At 38.9% G+C, this 10,947-nt stretch overlaps 1 pseudogene; it reads left to right on the top strand.

Moving 5' to 3' along the window:
* The first annotated feature begins 786 nt into the window (after positions 1–786).
* Positions 787–8,797, top strand: LOC149194986 (oligopeptide transporter 7-like; annotated as a pseudogene).
* Positions 8,798–10,947: the final 2,150 nt, after the last annotated feature.

The raw sequence follows: 10,947 nt of genomic DNA, 5'->3' as shown, positions 1-10,947 counted from the left end.
AGATCAAAGACTCGAAGAAGAGACGGGAATTTTCTTCATATCGGATGGTCTTCTTAGGCTGATTGCGTATAATCTAAAAACAAGATAGATAAACTCATGGTCTCCTTATAGACAAGCGAGCCATATCATACCAAACAATATATCCTACCACTCTGTAATAATATCTAGACGAACTTCATACAAAAAAAAAATAATAATAATAAAAACATATATTATGAAAAATTAAGTTCAAGGCATCATCTATGTGTGCAATTCATCGACCTCCAACCGTTGCTACGAATACATGAGGAAAACGAGTATTGAAAATGAATGAGTACCGCAGACGATAATTAAATAAAAAGTTATCTATGTATTTATCAATATAAATAAAATACATAATAAATATAGGTTATAGAAGAATTTCATAAAAATAAATGTTGTGAAAGAGTTTTATTTCCTATCATTTTCAGGATAAACATAATTTAGTAGGATTATGTTTCATATTTATAATTATAATTTAATTCATTGTAAAATTTATTAAATTTTATGCGTTTAACATAAAAAAATAAAAAATGTGCTATTAAAAGGGAAGTTCAACGCAACAATCCTTGCGTGCAATTCGCATTGCTGGAGCCACTCCGTAAATATCATCTTCCGCGTCGCAAATCGAGTACTGCAGCCAAGTAGGAATGGAGAATGAATATTGCAGACAAGTAGAGATGGTGAATGAATATATTCAGACCTCACATGGTACATGTCATTATCTTTTTGTCCGTTTAGCAAAGGAAAGCTGATTCCAGTTTTGTAATGGTTGTTTTTGCAGATATATCTTCACGCAGCAGAAACGATGGAGATGAGGAACATATATCATCCACTGAGAACAAAGAAGATTTCGATGACCAGTCCCCGATCGAGCAGGTGGCTCTCACTGTGCCTACAACGGACGATCCAACCATTCCCGTCCTAACTTTCAGGATGTGGGTTCTCGGAATTTTGTCTTGCGTTCTACTCTCGTTTCTAAATCAGTTCTTTTCGTACAGAAGGGAACCCATCGGCATTAGTTCAATCGCTGCTCAGATTGCAGTCCTCCCCATTGGCCGGCTAATGGCAGCCACCATAACCAACGAAAGGTTCTTTGAAGGCAGCAAATGGGAGTTCTCGCTGAATCCGGGGCCATTTAATACAAAGGAGCATGTTCTCATCACAATCTTTGCCAGTGCAGGGTGAGGAGGTCCATATGCAATTTACATTGTCGATATTGTCAAAATTTTGTACAAGAAGAAGCTGAACTTTTTCGTTTCTTTACTCGTTGTCATGACAACTCAGGTTAGGTTTTGACCATTTCTGCTCGAATTTTCTTCCGAGGTTCGTTAAATTCCCTGATGCTGGTTGTCTGCAATATTTCTTACTGTTTTAGATATGCAGGTGCTGGGGTATGGATGGGCAGGGGTCTTTAGAAAATATCTTGTGGAACCTGCTGCTATGTGGTGGCCTTACAACCTTGTTCAGGTTTCTCTGTTCAGGCAAGGACTCTCATTTCATATATATATATATATATATATATATATATATATATATGGGAATTTTGAGATGTTTGATGAATGTAAGTGTTCATTAACGTACGAACGAAAAGAGTTATTCTGTTTCAATTTTTTGGATTGCAGGGCTCTTCATGAGAAGGACGAGAGGCCCAAAGGAGGCCTTACACGAAACCCGTTTTTCATGACAGTGCTTTCATGTAGTTTTGCTTATTATCTAATCCCTGGTTATCTGTTTGCCATGGTGACATCCCTGTCGTGGATCTGCTGGGTCTTTCCACACTCTGTTCTTGCACATCAATTGGGTTCAGGAATATATGGCCTTGGCATCGGCTGCCTAGGGGTAGATTGGACCACCATTTCTTCTTACCTGGGAAGCCCTCTTGCTACTCCCTGGTTTTCAATAGCCAACGTGGCTGCCGGATTCGTGATTGTAATGTATGTGATAACGCCATTAACATATTGGCTCAAGTTGTATGATGCAAAGACATTCCTAATCTTTTCTGCCAACCTTTTCACCTCCACTGGCCAACCATACGACATCCCCGGAATCGTTGATTCAAACCTCCATCTCGACTACGAGGCTTATGCGAAGAATGGACCAATACATCTTACCACATTCTTTGCTTTTACGTATGGCGTTGGATTCGCTGCATTAAGTGGCACACTGGTTCACGTCCTCCTGTTTCATGGAAAGTATGTTATAAACTTATAAGTCCCTGAATTCATCAGAATTCCATGAATGCAAAAATATTCAGAATGACAATAATGGGTTATAATTTGTTGCAGGGATATTTGGCATCTTAGCCTGTCTGCTTTCAGAGATCAGAAATTGGATGTGCACACCAGACTAATGAGGAAGTACAAGCAAGTACCAGAATTATGGTTTACTGGAATTCTCGTCGGCACTATAGCTTTAGCGATTTTTGCATGCGAATATTACAGTGAACAGCTTCAATTGCCATGGTGGGGAGTAATACTGGCATGTGGCATCGCCTTCTCCTTCACATTACCAATTGGTGTTATTACTGCAACTACCAATCAGGTAGGTCTATGAGTCATTCATTCAAATTGACCATACTATATCATCATTCTTGCATGAAACTAAATCTTGGATTGCGTTGGTCATGGTAGACGCCGGGTCTGAACGTCATCACGGAGAACATGATTGGTTATATTTATCCAGGCAGACCAGTTGTAAGCGTTTGCTTCAAAACGTATGGATATATAAGCATGGTCCAAGCCCTGTCATTCTTGGGGGATTTAAAGCTGGGTCATTATATGAAAGTCCCTCCTAGAGCAATGTTCTGTGCACAGGTATTTAACATGGAAGTATTTAATCTTGTACCAGGCATGCCTTGGCAGGGTAGAGAGTTGGAGATTCATCAATCTAAAATAGAATTTTTCAAAATTTGATCTCAATTATATTTATTAGAAGATTAACTAAAAAATTATGTTTACTTCAAGTTTACAGCCATTATTTCTTTCTTGTTACTTTTTGTTGGTGTACATATACTTAGACTAGCTGTGTTGGTGTACATGCACCTAGATTAGCTCCAGTTAACTTATTGCTTGCATGTGGCACATGTACATATTAACATAAGATAAAGCACACTTAGCTTTAGTTAGCTTTAGTTATTTCATGTACAACTAAGCTTAACTTAGTTTCTTTTATGTATTTATTCTAAAACTAATATTGTAGAATCAATTTTCATTCTTTTCTCAATTCTTGCTCGCTTCCTTCCTTCTCTTGCAAGCTTGTTTATTGTTTTGCAGATCTAGATCTGTGTATCTCAAAAATCTTACATGGTATCAGAGCTTGGACCCAGGTCCGACTCCCCCAAGTTGCGTTTGAGGGGGGGTGTTGGAAGAATCACCACACCTCTATAGAATCCGTAATTTCCACCCTCGGGATCCTAGTTACTGGCTTGTAATGTTTACCAACCTGCGGATTTTGGTGTAACGGCGTATTAGAGAACAGGGATTTGTAATCAGTGCACAAGCAATTTTATTTGCAGGTTCAGAAGATTGAAGCAACAACAAAGAATGGATTCTAAATTGGAGTTTCCACAATCGGCAATTCTCACTCCATATAATTATTTCGAATGGAAGCCAAAGATTCAACTTCATCTCAGAAGTAGAGGCTTATTTCGAATAACCATGGAAACGGAAGTTGAACCAACATCGGCAATGGAGAAAACAAGATATTTCAATCGCATGGACGAGGCCTTCGGCATCCTATGTTTATCTATTTCTCCGGAACTGCTATTTCATGTTGAATCATGTTCAACTCCAAATGAAGTATGGAAAATTTTATAAGGATTGTTTGCAAAACAGGATGAAATGCAAGGTCACATTCTCGAAAATGAGTTAAACTCATTAGATCCGAGAAACTTTGAGAACATTCAATATTTTTTCACAAGGTATAAAGCCTTGTTGGTTCAGCTAAAAGGATGTGGGATCGACAAATCCAAGCAAGAAAATCAGTTGATTCTTTCCATTTTATCAAAACTTGGTCCACAGTATGCAGTATTCGTCTCTACATTCCACACAGTCAGATCTGCAACTGGTGCAGCTTGGAAGATGCCCTCACTGGATTCTTTTATTCAGTCTTTGATGCATGAGCAAGATAAGCTCATCAAAATGGGCACAGTTAAAAATTCCAAAGCACATGCAGTTACTGTGCATGCAAAATGAAAGGCAAATTCCAAAGACCATCAGAAAGGAAAAGGGAAGAAGGATCCTGATCCAAGAAAGGAAGGACATCCCAAACCCCCTGATGGATCATTTGGCTCAAAGGAAAGGAAAGGAACGAAAGGGCAATCAATGTGCAATTATTGCCACCATGGTTTTCATCCTGAATCTGCATGCATGAAGAAGACTATAGACCTTATGGCACAGACGCTCCAGCAACACAATCTTGGAGACCACATTCCTGAGAATGCTAAGAAGAAGTCTGGAGAAAAAGCACGAGATCCAAGAGGTAACGAGCATGCTTTGATTGCTCTTCATTCTGCACCACAAGAATGGATCATCGATTCAGGAGCTTCACATCATATGGCTTCTTCAAAGGAATCCTTTTCTTCTCTACATGCATACTCAGGTCCTCCCATTCTGATGGGGGATAATTCTGCAGTTGCAGCAACTGGACAAGGAAGAGTGCAATTCAAAGATGGAAGTTTTGAAAATGTCTTGCATATTCCAAGGCTTTCTGTGAATCTTCTCTCAGTGTATCAGATGACACGCACAGGCAACGGAAGGAAAGTGGAATTTACCTCAGATTTCGTGAGCATTTATGACATGCAAACCAATTTGAAGATTGCATCTGGCAAGGTAAATGATCAATCTCGTCTGTATACATTTTCTGATTTTGTTCCTCAATCAGATTCTATTTTGCTACTTACGCATGCAAATGAAGAAAGTAGGATTTGGCACGAGAGATTTGGGCACTTGAATTTCAGATATATGCAACAGCTTAGTAAGCAAGGGATGGTCAAAGGATTGCCAACCATTGAATTTTCAGATGGTATTTGTAATGGATGTGCTCTTGGAAAGAATCCACAAGAAAAATTCGAGAAGGGGCATGCATGGAGAGCCTCTTCACCTTTGGAACTTGTACACATTGATCTCATGGGTTCATTTCTGGTGCTTTCAATGAGCAAATCAAGATATGTGTTGTCATTTATAGATGATTACACGAGATTCACTTGGGTTTACTTCTTGAAACTCAAGTCTGAAGTTTTTCAACATCTAAAGATTTTCAAAGCGCATGCGGAAAATCAGTCTGGAAAACGCATCAAAATACTCCGCACAGATAATGGGACGGAATATGTCAACAAAGATATCAAGAATCTTTCTGATGAAGCAGGCATCCAGTTGCAGCATACAGTTCCTTACACTCCACAGCAAAATGGCGTGGCTGAAAGGAAAAATTGATCTTTGAAAGAGATGGCTAATTGCATGTTGCGTGCAAGATCTCTTCCGTCGAAATTGTGGGCCGAAGCTATTAATTGTGCCTCATACATCCAGAACAGATCTCCTCATAAATCTGTTACTGGAAAAACACCTTTTGAGGCTTGGACTTGCATGCAACTTGAAGTTAGTCATTTCCGCATTTTTGGATCTCAAGCATGGGCCCGCATTCCTCGAGAGAAGAGAAAGGCTTTGGAGCCTCAAAGCAAAGCATGCATGTTTGTTGGATATTCTGATGAAGTCAAAGGGTACAGATTGCTTGATATCCACACTGAAGAGCTCTTTATTGAAAGGAGTGTAAAGTTTGACGAAGATATTTCGCATGCACCAGTAGATGAACTCGTTACCAAATTTTCATCACCACTCATTGATGAGTATGCAGATGAAACTTCAGACCAGCATTCTGATGAAGATGAGTCTTTTCCTGTGACCCCCGTTAGACCACCAGTTGTTGAACATCGAGATCATACTTCTGCATGTAGTTCGGAAGATTCTCGACCACCTTCAACACAAAAATGGCGCAGCATGAGTGATATCCTTGATGATCCTGCCTCTATCCCTCTGTTTGAGGAAGATCCGCAAGCACTCTTAGCTATGGACCCATCCATGCCCATGCATGCTTATATGATGCATGGATCTAATCCACAAACTTATGCAGAAGCAAATGGGCATCCTGAATGGGAAGCCGCCATGGATGAGGAATATAAATCTCTCATTGAGAACCAGACTTGGGATTTGGTTCTGCTACCTTCAAATCGCAAACTTGTGAGATGCAAGTGGGTTTACCGGACCAAGAAAGCATCAAATGGCCAAGTTAGTCAATATAAGGCACGATTGGTAGCAAAAGGTTTTCAGCAAGTACATGGTGTTGACTATGATGAGACTTTTGCTCCAGTGGCAAAAATGGATTCCATTCGGCTAGCTCTCTCCATTGTAGCAGCAAGAGGATGGGAGGTGCATCATATGGATGTGAAGAATGCCTTTCTTCATGGTGATCTCGAGGAGGAAATCTACATGGAGCAGCTACCGGGATACATGCAGAATTCATCTCTGGTATGCAAACTAAAGAAGTCTCTCTATGGCCTCAAGCAGGCACCTAGAGAATGATATGCAAAGATGGATTCTTATTTCTTATCTCAAAATTTTGTATGCTGCAAATCTGATTCCAATGTTTATTTTCTGATGAAAATTGACTCCTTGTTGATCATAGTACTCTATGTAGATGATCTTTTGATAACAGGTAGTTCCGCTTCTGTCATTACTAACATCAAAACTGCATTGCATAAGCGGTTTTCTATGACAGACATGGGCTTGCTAAATTTCTTCCTTGGACTAGAGATCCATCAGCGTGATTCTGGCATTACCATTTCTCAACCAAAATATGCCAGAGATCTTTTGGCACGATTTCACATGAGTGACTGCAAGCCAGCAGCCACACCTTTCTTATCAGGGATAAAGCTTGAGAATGGCAAAGACACACCATTGGTTGATTGCACATTGTATCGCCAGCTTGTGGGAAGTCTTCTTTATCTCACTCACTCCCGTCCTGATCTCTCCTATGCTGTCGAAGTAGTTTCCAGATACATGCAGGAGCCACATGAGTTACACTGGAATGCTGCAAAGCGCATCCTTCGATATGTCCAGGGGACAATCACCTATGGGATTCATTATGCAGCCAATTTTTCTTTGAATCTCATCGGGTTCACAGATTCAGATTGGGCTAGAGACACCATTGATCGCAAGTCTACTTCCGGTTATGTACTTAGTTTGGGATTCGGCCCAATTTGTTGGTCAAGTAAGAAGCAGGCTGCCATTGCTTTATCATCAGCAGAGGCCGAGTATAGAGGAGCAATCAATGCCACTATTCAGGCAATTTGGCTACAACATTTCCTATCTGAGCTTGGGATTAGTGTCCATCATCCAACTGTCATCTGGTGCGATAATCAAAGTACGCTAATGTTTTGCAAAGATCCAGTGCAGCGGCAGCGTACCAAACTCATCGAGATCCACATGCACTTCATTAGAGAACTCATTCATGATGGGATCATCGATCTTTAGTACTGTCCTAGTTCCGAGCAGATTGCTGACATCTTCACCAAGACTTTCACTGAGCAGCAGTTTCAATTCCCGCGAGATCGTCTTGGGGTGAAGGACACGACTGCCTAGCAGTTGTCTTTTCTCTACTTTTGCATTATATTTTGAGGGGGGGTTTTCTTCCCACTGGGTTTTCCCTCTTTCCTCCTTTTTTATGCATTGTATATGGGTACCTAAAATGGCCATGTTGCCGGGACTCATTCATTTTGCATCACACTCACCTAAGTTATGCTTAAGGGGGGGTGTTGGTGTACATGCACTTAGACTAGCTGTGTTGGTGTACATGCACCTAGATTAGCTCCAGTTAACTTATTGCTTGCATGTGGCACATGTACACATTAACATAAGATGAAGCACACTTAGCTTTAGTTAGCTTTAGTTATTGCATGTACAACTAAGCTTAACTTAGTTGCTTTTATGTATTTATTCTAAAACTAATATTGTAGAATCAATTTTCATTCTTTTCTCAATTCTTTCTCGCTTCCTTCCTTCTCTTGCAAGCTTGTTTATTGTTTTGCAGATCTAGATCTGTGTATCTCAAAAATCTTACACTTTTACTTCAATTTACATGCTGGAACTGATTTATCCATATAATCCTTGTTGCAGATTTCGGGCACAATGATCTCAGGGATTGTTTACATAGGCACAGCCTGGTGGCTCATGCATTCCATTCCCCATATCTGCGACACTGCTGTATTTCCCCCTAACAGCCCATGGACTTGTCCAGGCGATCATGTCTTCTACTCCGTTTCTGTAATATGGGGATTAATTGGACCCAGGAGGATTTTTGGAAATCTTGGTCAATATGTAGCAATCAACTAGTTTTTCTTGGGGGGGCAATAGCTCCAGTCATAGTATGGTTGTTTCACAAGGCATACCCTAAGAAACAATGGATCAGGCTGATCAATATGGCCATTCTCATTGGAGTCACAGGGATGATGCCCCCTGCTACAACAGTCAATTATACAAGCTGGATACTCATGGGATTCATTTTGAACTTTGTAGTCTATAGATATAAGAAAGATTGGTGGCAGCGTCACAATTATGTGATGTCCGCAGGATTGGACGCAGGAACGGCGTTCATGGGACTTCATCTCTACTTCTGCTTGGGATATGAAAATATTCAATTGAGTTGGTGGGGAGCAAACATAGACGGATGCTACCTCGCCCAGTGCCCCACAGCTAAAGGCATTAACGTGACAGGCTGCCGATAGCCAAGGCTTTGCAGTAACTGAATTTTCCGTTGGAGGTGTGTTTGGTGGCAGATGTTATTTCTTTTCTAATATGATGTTCTGTTTTGATAGTTCCTACTCACCAGCAGAGAGGGACTAGTGTCGAAGCTGATTTCTTTATTTTATTCTATGCATTGGAAGAAGAATATAGATTTTTTTTTGCATGGAAATGAGGGAGGCTTCTAGTTCTGCCTTTTGTTTTTCATATATATTTCAATAAAATGGTTTTAATTTTGTATATAATATTTATGGTTTTTGTAATCCCTCCATAACACGATGGAGTGACATTACTTCTTAAAATTAAAAAATTGTACCTTATGGTAATTGGATTTTTATTCTAAAGAACCGGGGAGCTTATTGCTCTGCCTTTTCTTTTCGGTATATATATATTTCTAAAAAAAGTAGTTTTTATGTGTGATAAAAGTATATATATATATATATATATATATATTTGTCTACAATAACATTTTGAATATGGTAAAAGACATTGCAAAATTCAAAATGCATTGAATTTATGTCGAAAGATATTTAAAGGAAGTCAAATGTATTGGAGTATATCTCTATCTTGGGGTAAGGATGTCAGAAGCATTGGAGTTTATCTTGGGGAATTTACACTTTTGTACACGTGTACACATCAATATGTGACAATGGGAATTGAATTTTTGTGGGGAGAAGAACTAACACCCTACCAAATTGCCAACTTTTGAACTTTGGACAAAAGGGCTTAATTTTTGGATATGAAAAGACTTGGATATAAGGATTTAGATTGTGTTATTTTTAAAGATAAATATTTTGAAAAGCAAGTGGAATGGTCTTAACACATAATGTATTTTGATTATTGTACGTATGAAATGTTACAACTGTTTTATTTAAGTTAAGGCTAGTGTGGATTGTTTTTAAGACAATTCTTATTAGGAAACTTATGACTTATCAAGCGTTGAGACATCTAAAGACACACTCACAAATGAGGTCCTAGACACGCACCAATCTTTCTATCCTTATAACGAATGGAAAAATTTCATTGGAGGTATGAACCTTAGGGGGAAGACTATGAGATGTACCTTCCAACCACCCGATCAAACAATATGAACTTGGAAATGAAACCATTATTTGAATAGAAAAAAATTACATATGTTATAATTCTATAACTTACGAAACCCGACATTAATACCATGATTTAATGTTATATATCTCTCTATGTCTATGCTACCATATATGAATCCATCACCAATTCCCATGCCAACTACATGTATTCATTTGACCTTCCATTGCAATTTGAAATTTTAATATGTAAAAACATTGCTCTTTTTTCTAATTCGTATGTGTATATATATATATATATATATATATATATATATATATATATATATATATATATATATATATATATATATATATATATATATATTTTAGATTCAGTGTTGACAAGAGAATCTATATTGTCTACACGAGATAGACAAGTCGAGGATGAATTATTTTGTTCAACCAAGCTAAATACTAGATGCTCACCATGACATGATCATGAAAATGACAGTTATGATTAGAAAGTGAAAAGGCATATAAATATATATTGGTTTTCTTTCTTTCCTTTATTTTGGTTATTCCCAGTGATATTTTCCGTTGGCATTATGTTTCTGGTATGGCTCTATGATTCATGTGTTGTACTTGATGGCAACTCATACAGGTGGCAATGCTCTAATCAGGCTCTCGAAATGTTGGAAATTAAGAGGTACGCAGGAGAATAGTTCAAAAGGTGCGTACCAGCAGGTACACCGGCCAGGAAGTTCGTTCATACCCGCAGGTTACCTGTTCATGAGGTGCGTACCCCCAGTTCACTCACTTCAAGGCAGAGAAGCGCGCTCACGTGGGGTTTCTTATGTTTGGCCCGTGGTATTTAGCCCGCCGCTCTTGATTCTATGGTTTTGGCCCGTGGTATAGGATCTATTTTAGCCCCGGTTTGGATCCCTTGTATTGGTTATTGATGGTTTTGTCCCATGGTGTGAATAAGGGCTTAACTATAAATAGGGAAGGAGATCACTTGGCTAAAGTATCTTTTGGAAATTGAATATCTTAAGATCTGAAATATTGGGTTATCGGTTTAAAAGCTTGATCTATATAAAAGTGAAGTTGAA

Source organism: Pinus tabuliformis, chromosome 2_2 (assembly GCF_031772625.1).
Source record: "Pinus tabuliformis cultivar Carrire ecotype Pingquan chromosome 2_2, CPIR1, whole genome shotgun sequence".
Taxonomy (NCBI): Eukaryota; Viridiplantae; Streptophyta; class Pinopsida; order Pinales; family Pinaceae; genus Pinus; species Pinus tabuliformis.
The sequence above is the reverse complement of the archived record's forward strand: the minus strand, read 5'-3'. Positions and strand labels throughout refer to the sequence as shown.